The following is an 18962-nucleotide window of genomic DNA, read 5'->3' on the forward strand; positions in this document are numbered from 1 at the left end:
ATCATTTTAATGGTAGGTTTATTTGAACAGTGACAGAGACAGAATAACAACAAAAAAATCCAGAAAAACGCATATCAAAAATGTTATAAATTGATTTGCATTTTAATGAGGGAAATAAGTATTTGACCCCTCTGCAAAACATGACTTAGTACTTGGTGGCAAAACCCTTGTTGGCAATCACAGAGGTCAGACGCTTCTTGTAGTTGGCCACCAGGTTTGCACACATCTCAGGAGGGATATTGTCCCTCTCCTCTTTGCAGATCTTCTCCAAGTCATTAAGGTTTCGAGGCTGACGTTTGGCAACTCGAACCTTCAGCTCCCTCCACAGATTTTCTATGGGATTAAGGTCTGGAGACTGGCTAGGCCACTCCAGGACCTTAATGTGCTTCTTCTTGAGCCACTCCTTTGTTGCCTTGGCCGTGTGTTTTGGGTCATTGTCATGCTGGAATACCCATCCACGACCCATTTTCAATGCCCTGGCTGAGGGAAGGAGGTTCTCACCCACGATTTGACGGTACATGGCCCCGTCCATCGTCCCTTTGATGCGGTGAAGTTGTCCTGTCACCTTAGCAGAAAAACACCCCCAAAGCATAATGTTAACACCTCCATGTTTGATGGTGGGGATGGTGTTCTTGGGGTCATAGGCAGCATTCCTCCTCCTCCAAACACGGCGAGTTGAGTTGATGCCAAAGAGCTCCATTTTGGTCTCATCTGACCACAACACTTTCACCCAGTTCTCCTCTGAATCATTCAGATGTTCATTGGCAAATTTCAGACGGGCATGTATATGTGCTTTCTTGAGCAGGGGGACCTTGCGGGAGCTGCAGGATTTCAGTCCTTTCACGGCGTAGTGTGTTACCAATTGTTTTCTTGGTGACTATGGTCCCAGCTGCCTTGAGATCATTGACAAGATCCTCCCGTGTAGTTCTGGCCTGATTCCTCACCGTTCTCATGATCATTGCAACTCCACGAGGTGAGATCTTGCATGGAGCCCCATGCCGAGGGAGATTGACAGTCTTTCTTCCATTTGCGAATAATCGCACCAACTGTTGTCACCTTCTCATCAAGCTGCTTGGCGATGGTCTTGTAGCCCATTCCAGCCTTGTGTATGTCTACAATCTTGTCCCTGACATCCTTGGAGAGCTCTTTGGTCTTGGCCATGGTGGAGAGTTTGGAATCTGATTGATTGATTGCTTCTGTGGACAGGTGTCTTTTATACAGGTAACAAACTGAGATTAGGAGCACTCCCTTTAAGAGTGTGCTCCTAATCTCAGCTCGTTACCTGTATAAAAGACACCTGGGAGCCAGAAATCTTTCTGATTGAGAGGGGGTCAAATACTTATTTCTCTCATTAAAATGCAAATCAAATTATAACATTTTTGACATGCGTTTTTCTGGATTTTTTTGTTGTTATTCTGTCTCTCACTGTTCAAATAAACCTACCATTAAAATTATAGACTGATCATTTCTTTGTCAGTGGGCAAGCGTACAAAATCAGCAGGGGATCAAATACTTTTTTCCCTCACTGTATATAAGTACCATGTATTAGAAATCACTGCAAAGCTCTGAAAACCGTCCTCAAGAAGGATGAAAATGTGTAGCATCACCTTTGAAGAACCCACGACTACACTTAGAAAAGAAGGTGCTATCTAGAACCAAAAAGGGTTCTTGGGCTATCCCCAAAGGAGAACCCTTTGAAGAACCCTTTTTAGTTCCATGTAAAACCTTTTTGGTTCCATGTAGAACCCTATTGGGTTCCATGTAGACCCTTTCCCAAGAGTATTCTACATGGAACCCAAAATAGTTCTATCTGGAACCAAAAAGGGTTCTCCTATTGGGACAGCCGAAGAACCCTTTTTGGAACCCTTTTTTCTAAGAGTGTAGGACTACATAAGTGGTCATCGTGGGCCGCGATTGAATGGCTGGACAGAGTCACATATGGGCCACCAGCTGGCGTTAATAAATAATCATTGTTTCCCTCTGTGTATTTATGAATATGAATCCAAGGCCATGTGCAGACCTGTCAAGCCCAGCCCCTAGCTCTGACCGGAAACATGCATTATTTATTGGCTCAGCAGACCCTATCAAGAACTACATACACGCATTGCTTTATGTTTCAAGCATTATTTGTTTGTACAGCTAGGTATGTTATGGGGAGAGTCAGTGAGATGGGGGTTATGACAATGCAGAACCAGAATCTGCAACAATCTAATCCAATTCTCTACTTTCCAATTCTCTACTCTCAGTCTCCCCACTGTGAATCTATTCCCTATTAAATGCACTACTTTTGAGCTAGCTATTCTGCTCTTATTTATTGAGAAAGCCTCACTCAAGTATCCAATCAATTCAGTACTCCACAATATGGGATTTCTAAGTGAGATTGCCTCAGTTGGTATTGACCATCAGAGTAAATAATGTCTGTGTCACAAATGGCTCCCCATTCCCTTTATAGTGCACTACTTTTCACCAGGGCTCTGGTAGTCCCCTATATAGGGAATAGGGTGCCATTTGGGACACAGACAGTGCTAATCAGGGCTGGGCTGTGGAGATGACCTCTAGTGCCCATTGTAGTAACTGGTCCTTGGAGAATACAGACAGACATACTGGTTTCAGGGCATTCTGATAAATACAATTTCCCAGAAGTACTCAAAACCAATGGAAGAAACGACTCACTGGTTGTTGTTGATCAGGCATTCTGCTGGCGTGTGGTGCTAGCGGTGATAGTGGTGTTGGCAGTGCTGGTGGTGCTAGTGGTGTGATGCTAGTGGTGCTGGTGGTGCTAGTGGTGTGATGCTAGTGTTGCTAGTGGTGCTGGTGGTGCTAGTGGTGTGATGATAGTGGTGCTGGCAGTGCTAGTGGTGCTGGTGATGCTAGTGGTGTGATGCTAGTGGTGTGATGCTAGTGGTGCTAGCAGTGCTAGTGGTGCTGTTGGTGCTAGTGGTGCTGGCAGTGCTAGTGGTGCTGGTGGTGCTAGTGGTGTGATGCTAGTGGTGCTGGTGGTGCTAGTGGTGTGATACTAGTGGTGCTGGCGGTGCTAGTGGTGCTGGTGGTGCTAGTGGTGTGATGATAGTGGTGCTGGCAATGCTAGTGGTGCTGGTGGTGCTAGTAGTGTGATGCTAGTGGTGCTGGCAGTGCTAGTGGTGCTGGTGGTGCTAGTGGTGTGATGATAGTGGTGCTGGCAGTGCTAGTGGTGCTGGTGGTGCTAGTGGTGTGATGCTAGTGGTGCTGGTGGTGCTAGTAGTGTGATGCAAGTGGTGCTACTGGTGTGATGCTAGTGGTGAAAGCGGTGCTAGTGGTGCTGGTGATGCTAGTGGTGTGATGCTAGTGGTGCTGGTGGTGCTAGTGGTGTGATGCTAGTGGTGCTGGCTGTGCTAGTGGTGTGATGCTAGTGGTGCTGGCGGTGCTAGCGGTGCTAGCAGTGGTGTGGTGCTGGTGGTGCTAGTGGTGCTAGTAGTGCTGGTGGTGCTAGCTGCAGAACGTTCTATGGTGCCATCTATCTAGCTGCAGAACGTTCTATGGTGCCATGTATTTAGCTGCAGAACGTTCTATGGTGACATCTAACTAGCAACAGAACGTTCTATGGTGACATTTATCTAGAACCAGAGCGGCAGTGGAGCGTCTATGGTGGTAACTAATCATCCCAGCCAGACAGAGACGCCGGCCCGTCTAAGGTGACAGACTTCCTATCTGGTTCAGAGCACCTGTAGCAGACAGCTGATATATCCTTCTGCTCTTCACCTCAGACTGGCTGCTTTCTCCTCAGAGTGTCGATGGGGTTTAGAGGTCTGGGAACCAGATCACAAATACACAGAGGATTAAATACTGTCTTAAGGTCTTTGTATCCGCACAGGAAATATAAAATATGAGGCATCTCTTGGACTAGCCTCGATTACCAGTCTTACACATGTATATGTAATATTTTGGAAACAATTGTCTGACTGATTGTGAGAGTCCTCTTGGTCTGCGTTTTCAGATTTCACACTGATGAAAATAGCTGAGAAATGATAATTTCCTCATGAGACAAGAAAATAGAGAAATTGGACATAGAGCCTCAGTCAAAGAACCTCAATCATAGAACCTCAGTCACAGAACTTCAGTCATAGAACCTGTCACAGAACCTCAGTCACAGAACCTCAGTCATAGAACCTCGGTCATAGAACCTCAGTCATCGAACCTTAGACATAGAACCTCAGTCACAGAACATCGGTTACAGCACCTCAGTCAGAGAACCTCAGTCACAGAACAGAATATCAAGCGGTGTTCAAAATAAGGTGTGTCTACATTTGTCTTTATTTAGTGATGGATGCTGATTTATTACATATTATCTCTAACAGTGATGGAAACAGAGAGAGAGAGAGAGAGAGAGAGAGAGAGAGAGAGAGAGAGAGAGGGATGGGATGGAGAGAGAGAGATGGAGAGAGAGAGAGAGAGAGAGAGAGAGAGAGAGAGAGAGAGAGAGAGAGAGAGAGAGAGAGAGAGAGAGAGAGAGAGAGAGAGAGAGAGAGAGAGAGAGAGAGAGGGTTCACTACGAAGAAATAAACATGAATCTAAATAGATGTATAGGCTTGCTGGTTCTCCTAGTCTCCATCCATCTATCACTAACGCAGAAAAGGGAGTGCCACAATGAAGAAGAAGAAGAAGAAGAAGAAGAAGAAGAAGAAGAAGAAGCAGAAGAAGAAGAAGCAGAAACACAGTGAAAGAACTACAACACATTGGATACTGTACATTGTAATACTATTTGTACTAAAACAACATCATGTTTTTAAAATACTAAAACATTTAAAAACTGTGTGCTGTACTCATTGCTTAGATATTGGGTTGTTTATTAAAGGGACAGTGTGTATGCCACAGGAGGATCAATTAAATGTGTGTTCTTCACAGATAAAAAAGTAATGGGAGTAAACAGATGAGGGTAACAATAGCGTAATGTTGTGCTTATGTAACTAGTACAGCCTTCTAAAAGGAGAGCACCAAAGAAGCAACCAGAGGGAATGTGTTCCCAAAATCCCCAATTGATGCTTCCTGTTTAGTTTAAGCTCTTTTCTTTTCTTTTTTTTTATCTCAATATCTTTCTGGGTAACAATAACTTACCGTGATTGTTTTTAATTAAAATGGTTAAAAAAAAGAAACAAAAATAGCTTCTTAGCAAAGATCAATTTCTCAAGCAAGAATTTCTCTAGGACTCTCTGGGAGTGGTCTGAGTTGGGAGGGGAAAACTGAAAACTAGCTGTTATTGGCAGAGAGGTTTGGAACTCTCTTTTTTATTGGTCTATTAACTCATTTATTGACTGGTGAAGCCAAAACTCCATCCCACCAAAACTGGCTGAAATTTCAGGTGGTATTTTCAAACAGCTCTTACACTAAAAGGGCATTATAATAATTTTCACAATTTCACAGTATTATTTCAACCTCAAAGTGTGGAAATATATATAAAACACATGAAAATCACGTTTTTGACTGCACTGGGCCTTTAACACTGATTCTCTAATCAACTCTACTTTATCTAATCAACCCCAATTAATCATTTTTGGCTTTTGTCTGAAGCGTTCTCCAACTGACTTTTTCTAGATAGAAGATACTGTATGTTTTGTATGGTGGTCCATCTCTGTGGATGAGTAAACACTGCCCCCTTCGGTAGAAAAGTAGAAATACAGGGAAATGAATGCAGGACATTGAAAGTTGCCTCTGCTGCTCTGCCATGCCCGGTACAAATGAATGACTGGTATGTTGTGTAGCTGGTGGTTGGAATACTGTGTGACTAGCCTAATACAAAAACATTTAACTACAAACCTGCACTGAAAAGTCAGGGTGATCTAAAATGCTGGATACATACACACAAATAAGACAGAGGAGGTAAATACAATCATAAATAGAAATACAATCATGTCATTTCAATACACTACTTCTTTCCCTCCAATCCTGATGAAGACCCTTTTTTTCCCCCAGCGTGACAACAACGACAACTAAAACTGTCAGAAGGTTGAAAATCATCCAGAAGAATAGATATTGACGTCATATCTTCAAAAGACAACAAAGACTTAAATTGGCCCCCCAAAAAGTTTGGATGAAATAACATATTTTTTACACTTTAATTTAAAAAATAGTTTTCACATTGAGAGGGAAAATATAACTTTTTGTACTGTACAAGAGATGAAACCAAACTTGGTTGTAAAGTTTGATTTGAAGAGGGATCCTCGTATCACGATGGTTTAAGAGTCCCAGAAAAATGACCCAAAATTCCATGCTATCATCCCAGTGCAGAAGAGTCCCTTCAAAGTTGACCTTGAAGATACCGATTTTCCAATTACGGCGATAAGAAAAGTCTTAGAAAAATATCAACAAAGTCCCTGCAATCTCTACACAATTTAAAGACCAAATGCCCTTTGAAAATTCTTGTTAAAATCTCCAGACAAATCTGAGAAAGAGGAAAAATTTCAAATACTTTATTTAAAAAAATGTATTGTATAGAAAAATCAATTTCGGTCGTTCGGGATTTGGCAGCGGAGTGGAAGAGAGTGAGAGAGTGAGAGAGAGAGGGAGTGAATGTGGGTAGTCCTAGGGAATTCTGGGAGTTTTCTGGAGAGTTCTGTTTGTTCCCTTTTCCGTCCGTTGAACTCCATTGGCTGAGAGGTTCAAAGTTCATAGTTCAAATGTGAAGCTTGTTCTCTCTGGTTGGTTGGACCGGTCCAGTCTTGTGTGGTGTGGTGTGTGTGTCTGTCTCCAAGGCAGGCGGGGGGGGCTCTGAGGTAAACAAGTAGGAATGGTGGTGAAACAAGCGGAGAAGGTCAGGGCGGACAGGGGATGAGTGTGAGTTCATCTTCCCAGGCGCCGTGGTAGTTTTGGCCCCCAGCTTGACAGACAGTGGACAGAAAGACACAAATTCAGTTCCACTACCTCAACATTCCCCTGATTCAACACTCAAGATAAAAAGAGCAGAAAACACTCAGAAAAGTGAGGGGTGAATGTAGAACCACACCCATGTTGTCACAATGATGATCAACATGTTTCAGGCAAGCAGGGCCCAGACAGGAGCCTGGTGGAGATGAGGAACGGGTGGGAGGGGGGTGGAGGGGGGTGGAGGGGGGAGAATGAGATGACAAGGGAGGGAGTAGGATTGTTAGGGGTGTTCTCAGGCTTCACTGATATAAACACTCTTAGGTTGATGGAATGTGCAAGGTGAACAGAGCAGGGCTCCATGAACACAGAGCTCCATGCACACAGTGGGAACCTACCGGGAGGGTATTTTTATTTATTCCCACCAAAGAAAATAAGTGAAAGACAAAACAGTCCAGATAAAACCTGGGTGGAGACTACAACCACTAGACCCTCATCTTAATCAGGGCTTTGTTCACAACAACATCTATTCCCAACATAGCTCAATGGGCTCTGGTCAAAAGTAGTGCACTACATAAGGAATAGCATGCCATTTGAAACACAGCCAGGGAGTTCAACCACTTCAGCTCTCTCTTTCACTCGCTCTCTCTCGGTCTCTTTTAATAAAACCCAGTGAGATTGTTCTATAAAGCAATCCCAGTGGTACTCTGTGGTCTTTCCCCATGTAAAAGGGAATATCTGACCACAGCAAAACACAGACAGTCTTCCCTAGTAATTCTAAAATGACTGAGGCCGTTGCCAGAGAACAACCATGGCAACATCCCAAATGGCACCTTATTCCCTTTATAGTGCACTACTTTTGACCAGGGCCCATAGAAAAAGTACACCCCATAGCGCCAGGGCAGTAAATATCTCCAACCCTCTGATATTCATTTCCCATAGAAGATGAGAGGAAGGACCATAGGGAGGAGAGGAGGAGAGGAGGGGAGGGAGGAGAGGAGGGAGGAGAGGGAGGAGAGGAGGGGAGGAGAGGAGGGAGGGAGGAGAGGAGGGAGGAGAGGGAGGAGAGGAGGAGGAGAGGGAGGAGAGGGAGGAGAGGGAGGAGAGGGAGGAGAGGGAGGAGAGGGAGGAGAGGGAGGAGAGGGAGGAGAGAGAGGGAGGAGAGGGAGGAGAGGAGGAGAGGGAGGAGAGGAGGAGAGGGAGAAGAGGGAGGAGAAGAGGGGAGGAGAGGGAGGAGAGGGAGGAGAGGGAGGAGAGGAGGAGAGGGAGGAGAGGGAGGAGAGGGAGAAGAGGGAGGAGAAGAGGGGAGGAGAGGGAGGAGAAGAGGGAGAGAGAGGAGGAGAGAGGGAGGAGGAGAGGAGAAGAGGGGAGGAGGAGAGGGAGGAGGAGAGGAGGGAGAGGAGAGGAGAGGGAGAGGAGAGGAGAGGAGAGGAGGAGGAGAGGAGAGGAGAGGAGAGAGAGGAGAGGAGAGGAGAGGGAGAGGAGAGGAGGAGAGGAGGAGAGGGAGGAGAGGGAGAAGAGGGAGGAGAAGAGGGAGGAGAGGAGGAGGAGAGGAGAGAGGAGAAGAGGGAGGAGAGGAGGAGAGGGAGGAGAGGAGAGGCGAGGCGAGGCGAGGCGAGGCGAGGCGAGGCGAGGCGAGGCGAGGCGAGGCGAAGGAGAGGAGAGGAGAGGAGAGGAGAGGAGAGGAGAGGGAGAAGAGGGAGGAGAAGAGGGGAGGAGAGGGAGGAGAGGAGGAGAGGGAGGAGAGGAGGAGAGGGAGGAGAGGGAGGAGAGGGAGAAGAGGGAAGAGAAGAGGGAGGAGAGGAGGAGAGGGAGGAGAGGGAGGAGAGGAGGAGAGGGAGGAGAGGGAGGAGAGGAGGAGAGGGAGGAGAGGGAGGAGAGGGAGGAGAAGAGGGGAGGAGAGGGAGGAGAGGGAGGAGAGGAGGAGAGGGAGGAGAGGGAGGAGAGGAGGAGAGGGAGAAGAGCGAGCTCTAATAGAACAATAGAAGTGGTCTCATGATTCAATAAAGGTGGCTTCACTAACACACACTAGCACACACTAACATATATTAACACACTAACACACTAACACACATTAACACACAAACACACTAACACACACAAATACACTAACACACACAAACACACTAGAGGAGAGGAGAGGAGAGGAGAGGAGAGGAGAGGAGAGGAGAGGAGAGGAGAGGGAGAGAGGAGAGGAGAGGAGAGGAGAGGAGAGGAGAGGAGAGGAGAGGAGAGGGAGAGAGGGAGGAGAAGAGGGAGGGAGAGGGAGGAGAGGAGGAGAGGGAGGAGAGGGAGGAGAGGGAGGAGAGGGAGGAGAGGAGGAGAGGGAGGAGAGGGAGGAGAGGGAGGAGAGGGAGGAGAGGAGGAGAGGGAGGAGAGGGAGGAGAGGGAGGAGAGGGAGGAGAGGGAGGAGAAGAGGAGAGGAGAGGGAGGGGAGAGGAGGAGAGGGAGGAGAGGGATGAGAGGGAGGAGAGGGAGAAGAGGGAGAGAGAGGAGAGAGGGAGGAGAGGGAGGAGAGGGAGGAGAGGGAGGAGAGAGGGAGGAGAGGGAGGAGAGGGAGGAGAGGAGGAGAGGGAGGAGAGGGAGGAGAAGAGGGGAGGAGAGGGAGGAGAGGGAGGAGAGGAGGAGAGGGAGGAGAGGGAGGAGAGGAGGAGAGGGAGAAGAGCGAGCTCTAATAGAACAATAGATTCTCATGATTCAATAAAGGTGGCTTCACTAACACACACTAGCACACACTAACATATATTAACACACTAACACACTAACACACATTAACACACAAATACACTAACACACACAAATACACTAACACACACAAACACACTAGAGGAGAGGAGAGGAGAGGAGAGGAGAGGAGAGGAGAGGAGAGGAGAGGAGAGGAGAGGAGAGGAGAGGAGAGGAGAGGAGGAGAGGAGAGGAGAGGAGGAGAGGGAGGAGAGGGAGGAGAGGGAGAAGAGGGAGGAGAAGAGGGGAGGAGAGGAGGGAGGAGAGGAGAGGAGAAGAGGGAGGAGAGGGAGGAGAGGAGAGGAGAGGCGAGGCGAGGCGAGGCGAGGCGAGGCGAGGCGAGGAGAGGAGAGGAGAGGAGAGGAGAGGAGAGGAGAGGAGAGGAGAGGAGAGGAGAGGAGAGGAGAGGGAGAAGAGGGAGGAGAAGAGGGGAGGAGAGGGAGGAGAGGAGGAGAGGAGGAGAGGGAGGAGAGGAGGAGAGGGAGGAGAGGGAGGAGAGGAGGAGAGGGAGGAGAGGGAGGAGAGGGAGGAGAGGAGGAGAGGGAGGAGAGGGAGGAGAGGAGGGAGAGGGAGGAGAAGAGGAGAGGAGAGGGAGGAGAGGGAGGAGAGGGAGGAGAGGAGGAGAGGGAGGAGAGGGAGGAGAGGGAGAAGAGGGAAGAGAAGAGGGAGGAGAGGAGGAGAGGGAGGAGAGGGAGGAGAGGAGGAGGAGGGAGGAGAGGGAGGAGAGGAGGAGAGGGAGGAGAGGGAGGAGGGGAGGAGAAGAGGGAGGAGAGGGAGGAGGGAGGAGAGGAGGAGAGGGAGGAGAGGGAGGAGAGGAGGAGAGGAGGAGAGGGAGAAGAGCGAGCTCTAATAGAACAATAGAAGTGGTCTCATGATTCAATAAAGGTGGCTTCACTAACACACACTAGCACACACTAACATATATTAACACACTAACACACTAACACACATTAACACACAAACACACTAACACACACAAATACACTAACACACACAAACACACTAGAGGAGAGGAGAGGAGAGGACAGGAGAGGAGAGGAGGGAGAGGAGAGGGAGAGGAGAGGAGAGGGAGGAGAGGAGAGGAGAGGAGAGGAGAGGAGAGGAGAGGGAGGGGAGGAGGGGAGGAGAGGGAGGAGAGGAGGAGAGGGAGGAGAGGAGGAGAGGGAGGAGAGGGAGGAGAGGAGGGAGAGGGGGAGAGGAGGAGAGAGGAGAGGGAGGAGAGGGAGGGGGGAGGAGAGGGAGGAGAGGGAGGAGAGGAGGGGAGAGAGGGAGGAGAGAGGAGAGGAGAGGGAGGGAGAGGAGGAAAGGAGGAGGAGGGATGAGAGGGAGGAGAGGGAGAAGAGGGAAGAGAAGAGGGAGGAGAGGAGGAGAGGGAGGAGAGGGAGGAGAGGAGGAGAGGGAGGAGAGGGAGGAGAGGAGGAGAGGGAGGAGAGGGAGGAGAAGAGGGGAGGAGAGGGAGGAGAGGGAGGAGAGGAGGAGAGGGAGGAGAGGGAGGAGAGGAGGAGAGGGAGAAGAGCGAGCTCTAATAGAACAATAGATTCTCATGATTCAATAAAGGTGGCTTCACTAACACACACTAGCACACACTAACATATATTAACACACTAACACACTAACACACATTAACACACAAATACACTAACACACACAAATACACTAACACACACAAACACACTAACACACACTAACATACTAACACACAATAACACACACTAACACACACAAACACACTAACACCCACTAACACACAAACACACTAACACACACTAACATACTAACACACAATAACACACACTAACACACACAAACACACACAAACACACTAACACCCACTAACACACAAACACACTAACACACACTACCACACACTACCACACTAACACAAGCAGGTCATGAAGAAAGAAGAGAAGAGAAGAGAAGAGAAGAGAAGAGAAGAGAAGAGAAGAGAAGAGAAGAGAAGAGAAGAGAAGAGAAGAGAAGAGAAGAGAAGAGAAGAGAAGAGAAGAGAAGAGAAGAGAAGAGAAGAGGAAGAGGAGAGGAGAGGAGAGGAGAGGAGAGGAGAGGAGAGGAGAGGAGAGGAGAGGAGAGGAGAGACACCGAGGCTACTGACAGATAGATGGTACAGTTGAAGTCAGAAGTTTACATACACCTTAGCCAAATAAATTTAAACTCAAGTTTTTCACAATTTCTGACATTTAATCCTAGTAAAGATTCCCTGTTTAAGGTCAGTTAGGATCACCACGTTATTTTAAGAATGTGAAATGTCAGAATAATAGTAGAGAGAATGATTTATTTCAGTTAGGTTAGGGTTAGGGTTAGGGTTACTACTGACCTGGTTATAGGAGAGGTGAGTCTGGGGTTAATCTGGGGTTAGGGTTACTACTGACCTGGTTATAGGAGAGGTGAGTCTGGGGTTAATCTGGGGTTAGGGTTAGGGTTACTACTGACCTGGTTATAGGAGAGGTGAGTCTGGGGTTAATCTGGGGTTAGGGGTACTACTGACCTGGTTATAGGAGAGGTGAGTCTGGGGTTAATCTAGGGTTAGGAGTTACTACTGACCTGGTTATAGGAGAGGTGAGTCTGGGGTTAATCTGGGGTTAGGGTGTACTACTGACCTGGTTATAGAGAGGTGAGTCTGGGGTTAATCTGGGGTTAGGGTTACTACTGACCTGGTTATAGGAGAGGTGAGTCTGGGGTTAATCTGGGGTTAGGGGGTTACTACTGACCTGGTTATAGGAGAGGTGAGTCTGGGGTTAATCTGGGGTTAGGGTTACTACTGACCTGGTTATAGGAGAGGTGAGTCTGGGGTTAATCTGGGGTTAGGGTTACTACTGACCTGAGGAGAGGTGAGTTGGGGTTAATCTGGGGTTAGGGTTACTACTGACCTGGTTATAGGAGAGGTGAGTCTGGGGTTAATCTGGGGTTAGGTTAGGGGGTACTACTGACCTGGTTATAGGAGAGGTGAGTCTGGGGTTAATCTGGGGTTAGGGGTTACTACTGACCTGGTTATAGGAGAGGTGAGTCTGGGGTTAATCTGGGGTTAGGGGTTACTACTGACCTGGTTATAGGAGAGGTGAGTCTGGGGTTAATCTGGGGTTAGGGGTACTACTGACCGGTTATAGGAGAGGTGAGTCTGGTTAATCTGGGGTTAGGGTTACTACTGACCTGGTTATAGGAGAGGTGAGTCTGGGGTTAATCTGGGGTTAGGGTTACTACTGACCTGGTTATAGGAGAGGTGAGTCTGGGGTTAATCTGGGGTTAGGGTTACTACTGACCTGGTTATAGGAGAGGTGAGTCTGGGGTTAATCTGGGGTTAGGGGTTACTACTGACCTGGTTATAGGAGAGGTGAGTCTGGGGTTAATCTTGGGGTTAGGGTTACTACTGACCTGGTTATAGGAGAGGTGAGTCTGGGGTTAATCTGGGGTTAGGGTTAGCTACTGACCTGGTTATAGGAGAGGTGAGTCTGGGGTTAATCTGGGGTTAGGGTTACTACTGACCTGGTTATAGGAGAGGTGAGTCTGGGGTTAATCTGGGGTTAGGGTTAGGGTTACTACTGACCTGGTTATAGGAGAGGTGAGTCTGGGGTTAATCTGGGGTAGGTTACTACTGACCTGGTTATAGGAGAGGTGAGTCTGGGGTTAACTGGGGTTAGAGTTACTACTGACCCGGTTATAGGAGAGGTGAGTCTGGGGTTAATCTGGGGTTAGGGGTTACTACTGACCTGGTTATAGGAGAGGTGAGTCTGGGGTTAATCTGGGGTTAGGGTTACTACTGACCTGGTTATAGGAGAGGTGAGTCTGGGGTTAATCTGGGGTAGGGTTAGGGTTACTACTGACCTGGTTATAGGAGAGGTGAGTCTGGGGTTAATCTGGGGTTAGGGGGTTACTACTGACCTGGTTATAGGAGAGGTGAGTCTGGGGTTAATCTGGGGTTAGGTTAGGGGTTACTACTGACCTGGTTATAGGAGAGGTGAGTCTGGGGTTAATCTGGGGTTAGGGGTACTACTGACCTGGTTATAGGAGAGGTGAGTCTGGGGTTAATCTGGGGTTAGGGTGGGTTACTACTGACCTGGTTATAGGAGAGGGTGAGTCTGGGGTTAATCTGGGGTTAGGGGTTATCTACTGACCTGGTTATAGGAGAGGTGAGTCTGGGGTTAATCTGGGGTTAGGGTTGCTACTGACCTGGTTATAGGAGAGGTGAGTCTGGGGTTAATCTGGGGTTAGGGGTTACTACTGACCTGGTTATAGGAGAGGTGAGTCTGGGGTTAATCTGGGAGTTAGGGTTACTACTGACCTGGTTATAGGAGAGGTGAGTCTGGGGTTAATCTGGGGTTAGGGTTACTACTGACCTGGTTATAGGCAGGTGAGTCTGGGGTTAATCTGGGGTAGGGTTACTACTGACCTATAGGAGAGGGTGAGTCTGGAGGGTTAATCTGGGGTTAGGGTACTACTGACCTGGTTATAGGAGAGGTGAGTCTGGGTTAATCTGGGGTTAGGGTTAGGGTTACTACTGACCTGTTACAGGAGAGGTGAGTCTGGGGTTAATCTGGGGTTAGGGGGTACTACTGACCTGGTTATAGGAGAGGTGAGTCTGGGGTTAATCTGGGGTTAGGGGGTTACTACTGACCTGGTTATAGGGAGAGGTGAGTCTGGGGTTAATCTGGGGTTAGGGTGTACTACTGACCTGGTTATAGGAGAGGTGAGTCTGGGGTTAATCTGGGGTTAGGGTTACTACTGACCTGGTTATAGGAGAGGTGAGTCTGGGGTTAATCTGGGGTTAGGGTTACTACTGACCTGGTTATAGGAGAGGTGAGTCTGGGGTTAATCTGGGGTTAGGGTTACTACTGACCTGGTTATAGGAGAGGTGAGTCTGGGGTTAATCTGGGGTTAGGGTTAGGGTTACTACTGACCTGGTTATAGGAGAGGTGAGTCTGGGGTTAATCTGGGGTTAGGGTTACTACTGACCTGGTTAACAGGAGAGGTGAGTCTGGGGTTAATCTGGGGTTAGGGTTAGGGTTACTACTGACCTGGTTATAGGAGAGGTGAGTCTGGGGTTAATCTGGGGTTAGGGTTACTACTGACCTGGTTATAGGAGAGGTGAGTCTGGGGTTAATCTGGGGTTAGGGTTACTACTGACCTGGTTATAGGAGAGGTGAGTCTGGGGTTAATCTGGGGTTAAGGGTTACTACTGACCTGGTTATAGGAGAGGTGAGTCTGGGGTTAATCTGGGGTTAGGGTTAGGGTTACTACTGACCTGGTTATAGGAGAGGTGAGTCTGGGGTTAATCTGGGGTTAGGGTTAGGGGTACTACTGACCTGGTTATAGGAGAGGTGAGTCTGGGGTTAATCTGGGGTTAGGGGTACTACTGACCTGGTTATAGGAGAGGTGAGTCTGGGGTTAATCTGGGGTTAGGGTTACTACTGACCTGGTTATAGGAGAGGTGAGTCTGGTGTTAATCTGGGGTTAGGGTTACTACTGACCTGGTTATAGGAGAGGTGAGTCTTGGGGGTTAATCTGGGGTTAGGGGTTACTACTGACCTGGTTATAGGAGAGGTGAGTCTGGGGTTAATCTGGGGTTAGGGTTGGGGTTACTACTGACCTGGTTATAGGAGAGGTGAGTCTGGGGGTTAATCTGGGGTTAGGTTAGGGTTACTGACCTGGTTATAGGAGAGGTGAGTCTGGGGTTAATCTGGGGTTAGGGGTACTACTGACCTGGTTATAGGAGAGGTGAGTCTGGGGTTAATCTGGGAGTTAGGGTTACTACTGACCTGGTTATAGGAGAGGTGAGTCTGGGGTTAATCTGGGGTTAGGGTTAGGGGTACTACTGACCTGGTTATAGGAGAGGTGAGTCTGGGGTTAATCTGGGGTTAGGGTTACTACTGACCTGGTTATAGGAGAGGTGAGTCTGGGGTTAATCTGGGGTTAGGGGTTACTGACCTGGTTATAGGAGAGGTGAGTCTGGGGTTAATCTGGGGTTAGGGGTTACTACTGACCTGGTTATAGGAGAGGTGAGTCTGGGGTTAATCTGGGGTTAGGGTTACTACTGACCTGGTTATAGGAGAGGTGAGTCTGGGGTTAATCTGGGGTTAGGGGTTACTACGGACCTGGTTATAGGAGAGGTGAGTCTGGGGTTAATCTAATAAGGGTTACTACTGACCTGGTTATAGGAGAGGTGAGTCTGGGGTTAATCTGGGGTTAGGGTTAGGTTGACTACTGACCTGGTTATAGGAGAGGTGAGTCTGGGGTTAATCTGGGGTTAGGAGTACTACTGACCTGGTTATAGGAGAGGTGAGTCTGGGGTTAATCTGGGGTTAGGTTACTACTGACCTGGTTATAGGAGAGAGGTGAGTCTGGGGTTAATCTGGGGTTGGGGTTACTACTGACCTGGTTATAGGAGAGGTGAGTCTTGGGGTTAATCTGGGGTTAGGGGTTACTACTGACCTGGTTATAGGAGAGGTGAGTCTGGGGTTAATCTGGGGTTAGGGTTACTACTGACCTGGTTATAGGAGAGGTGAGTCTGGGGTTAATCTGGGGTGATCTGTTTCCTGGTGCACCACCACTCTGGTCACAGACATGTCCGGGTGCTGCTCCTTCGCCTCCTTGATGGCCTGGGCCAGAGCCTGAGAAGAGGGAATACACATGAACACGCACACACACACACACACGCACGCACGCACGCACGCACACACACACACACACACACACACACACACACACACACACGGGAAGGTTCAATATTGACATTGATGGTACTAATAAAAAGGCTATACATACATTAAAGACTTGATTTGTAAACACAATCACACCACAGGCAAATACAGTCGCTAAAACCCACACGACTACACAATTAGAAATGTTCATTACCAAAGAAAACACTCAAAGGGGTACTACATTCGGACAAGACAGCGTTCAGTTCACATCACATCAACAAACAAGCTCTTTTATTGATGTTATTATAGAGAGGACTGAAATGTTAAAGCTCATAGATTCTGTGTGATAACTCTAAAACCAGAGGAATAATGTATTGTTACTCCACTGAAGTGGTCTCTAACGGAATACACACAGAGCCGGGGCTAGATTTAAATTCTGTCCCCCACCTTATCGTGATCGATCTCTGTGTCCCCAGTTATAACAATCCTCTTCTCAATGCGAAGTCTCTGAGATCCCTCCTTTCACCGTCTGAAGAGAGAGAGAGACAAAGAGATTGTTTAAAAAACAGCGCAGAGGATCAGAAATATCAAGCGCCAGGGAAGAAAGAGAGAGAATAAGAGATAGAGAGAGAGAAAGAGAAAAGAGAGTGAGAGATAGAGAGAGAGAGAAAGAGAGAGAGTGAGAGATAGGAGAGAGAGAAAGAGAAAGAGAGAGAGAGGTGAGAGATAGAGAGAGAGAGATGCTCAAATAATCCTTAGCAGAAAAAAAGAGCCAAACAGAAAAACAGAAACTGATTCCAGATGCAGAAAACATACTGTTCGAGAGATATGTAAGAGAGAGGGCAGCTTTGACCTGACAACATACTGTTAGAGAGATATTGTATAGAGAGAGGGGCGCTTTGACCTGACAACATACTGTTAGAGAGATATTGTATAGAGAGAGAGGGCAGCTTTGACCTGACAACATACTGTTAGAGAGATATTGTATAGAGAGAGAGGGCAGCTTTGACCTGACAACATACTGTTAGGAGAGATATGGTATAGAGAGAGGAGGGCAGCTTTGACCTGACAACATACTGTTAGAGAGATATGGTATAGAGAGAGAGGGCAGCTTTGACCCTGACAACATACTGTTAGAGAGATATGGTATAGAGAGAGGGCAGCTTTGACCTGACAACATACTGTTAGGAGAGAGATATGGTATAGAGAGAGAGGGCAGCTTTGAACTGACAACATACTGTTAGAGAGATATTGTATAGAGAGAGAGGGCAGCTTTGACCTGACAACATACTGTTAGGAGAGATATTGTATAGAGAGAGAGGGCAGCGACCTGACAAACATACTGTTAGAGAGATATGGTATAGAGAGAGAGGGCAGCTTGACCTGACAACATACCGTTAGAGAGAGTTATTGTATAGAGAGAGAGGGCAGCTTTGACTCTGACATAGCCCAGCCACTTATTATGAAGAAATGGCGTGCTCAACTCAACTGTGGGTTCCATTGTTCACCCGTCTTTTTCCAATACTGTGTCTTTCATCAGGTAGCTAAACGAGTGCTCCCACTAATCGTCTTAGAAAGACATCAATGCCAACCGTTGTTGATCCCAGTTAGCGAGTCAATATCAGGTGAGTGTGATTGAAATGAAATACAGGGTTCATTACTAAACCATGCTCATTAACAGGATGGATTACTATTGATGAGGTCGACCTGCTGGGGAGCTCACTAACTAACTAACAGCAGCTGAATTACTAAATTAGGTCTACGGGAGGAAGGAAACCTGACTTGAGATGCATGTGCGTGGCTTTGATGTAAATTATACACTGAACAAAAATATAAAGCAACGTGCAATAATTTAAAGATTTTACTGAGTTACAGTTCATATGAGAAATCAGTCAATTGAAATCAATTAATTAGGTCCTAATCCATGGATTTCACATGACTGGGAATATAGATATCATCATCTTATTCAGAATAGGAGTGCTGATCTAGAAGCAGGTCCCCCTGTCCATCATCTTATTCAGAAGTAGGAGTGCTGATCTTGAAGCTTAGGTCCCCCATGTCCACATCATCTTATTCATTATTCATTCTCATTATCTTATTCATATAATCCAACACTCAAACCCTCTGAGTGGGGGTATCCCTTCTTTCTTTTCTTTTCCCAAACACTTGATTGCTGTTTCTGACCAACTCTCTCGCTATCTCTCTCAGAACCATCTTCTTGACCCGAACCAGTCAGGCTTCAAGACAGGTCACTTAACTGAGACTGTCTCTGTGTCACGGAGGCTCTCTCCGCTCTGCCAAAGCTGACTCTCTCTCCTCTGTCACGGAGGCTCTCCGCTCTGCCAAAGCTGACTCTCTCTCTCCTCTGTGTCACGGAGGCTCTCCGCTCTGCCAAAGCTGACTCTCTCTCCTCTGTGTCAGGAGGCTCTCCGCTCTGCCAAAGCTGACTCTCTCTCCTCTGTGTCAGCGGAGGCTCTCCGCTCTGCCAAAGCTGACTCTCTCTCTCTCTGTGTCACGGAGGCTCTCCGCTCTGCCAAGCTGGACTCTCTCTCCTCTGTGTCACGGAGGCTCTCCGCTCTGCCAAAGCTGACTCTCTCTCCTCTGTGTCACGGAGGCTCTCCGCTCTGCCAAAGCTGACTCTCTCTCCTCTGTGTCACGGAGGCTCTCCGCTCTGCAAAGCTGACTCTCTCTCCTCTGTGTCACGGAGGCTCTCCGCTCTCCAAAGCTGACTCTCTCTCCTCTGTGTCACGGAGG

At 47.8% G+C, this 18962-nt stretch overlaps 1 long non-coding RNA gene across 1 annotated transcript; it reads right to left on the bottom strand.

Moving 5' to 3' along the window:
- Positions 1–6734: 6734 nt before the first annotated feature.
- LOC123491413 lies at positions 6735–16709 on the bottom strand. Its single transcript, XR_006661325.1, has 3 exons — positions 16656–16709; positions 16055–16178; positions 6735–6850 (listed from the first exon to the last, which is right to left on the bottom strand). It is a non-coding gene; the product is annotated as an uncharacterized LOC123491413 (long non-coding RNA).
- Between the last annotated feature and the right edge of the window lie 2253 nt (positions 16710–18962).

The sequence above is a fragment of the Coregonus clupeaformis genome, chromosome 8 (assembly GCF_020615455.1).
Source record: "Coregonus clupeaformis isolate EN_2021a chromosome 8, ASM2061545v1, whole genome shotgun sequence".
In the NCBI taxonomy this organism is placed as follows: domain Eukaryota; kingdom Metazoa; phylum Chordata; class Actinopteri; order Salmoniformes; family Salmonidae; genus Coregonus; species Coregonus clupeaformis.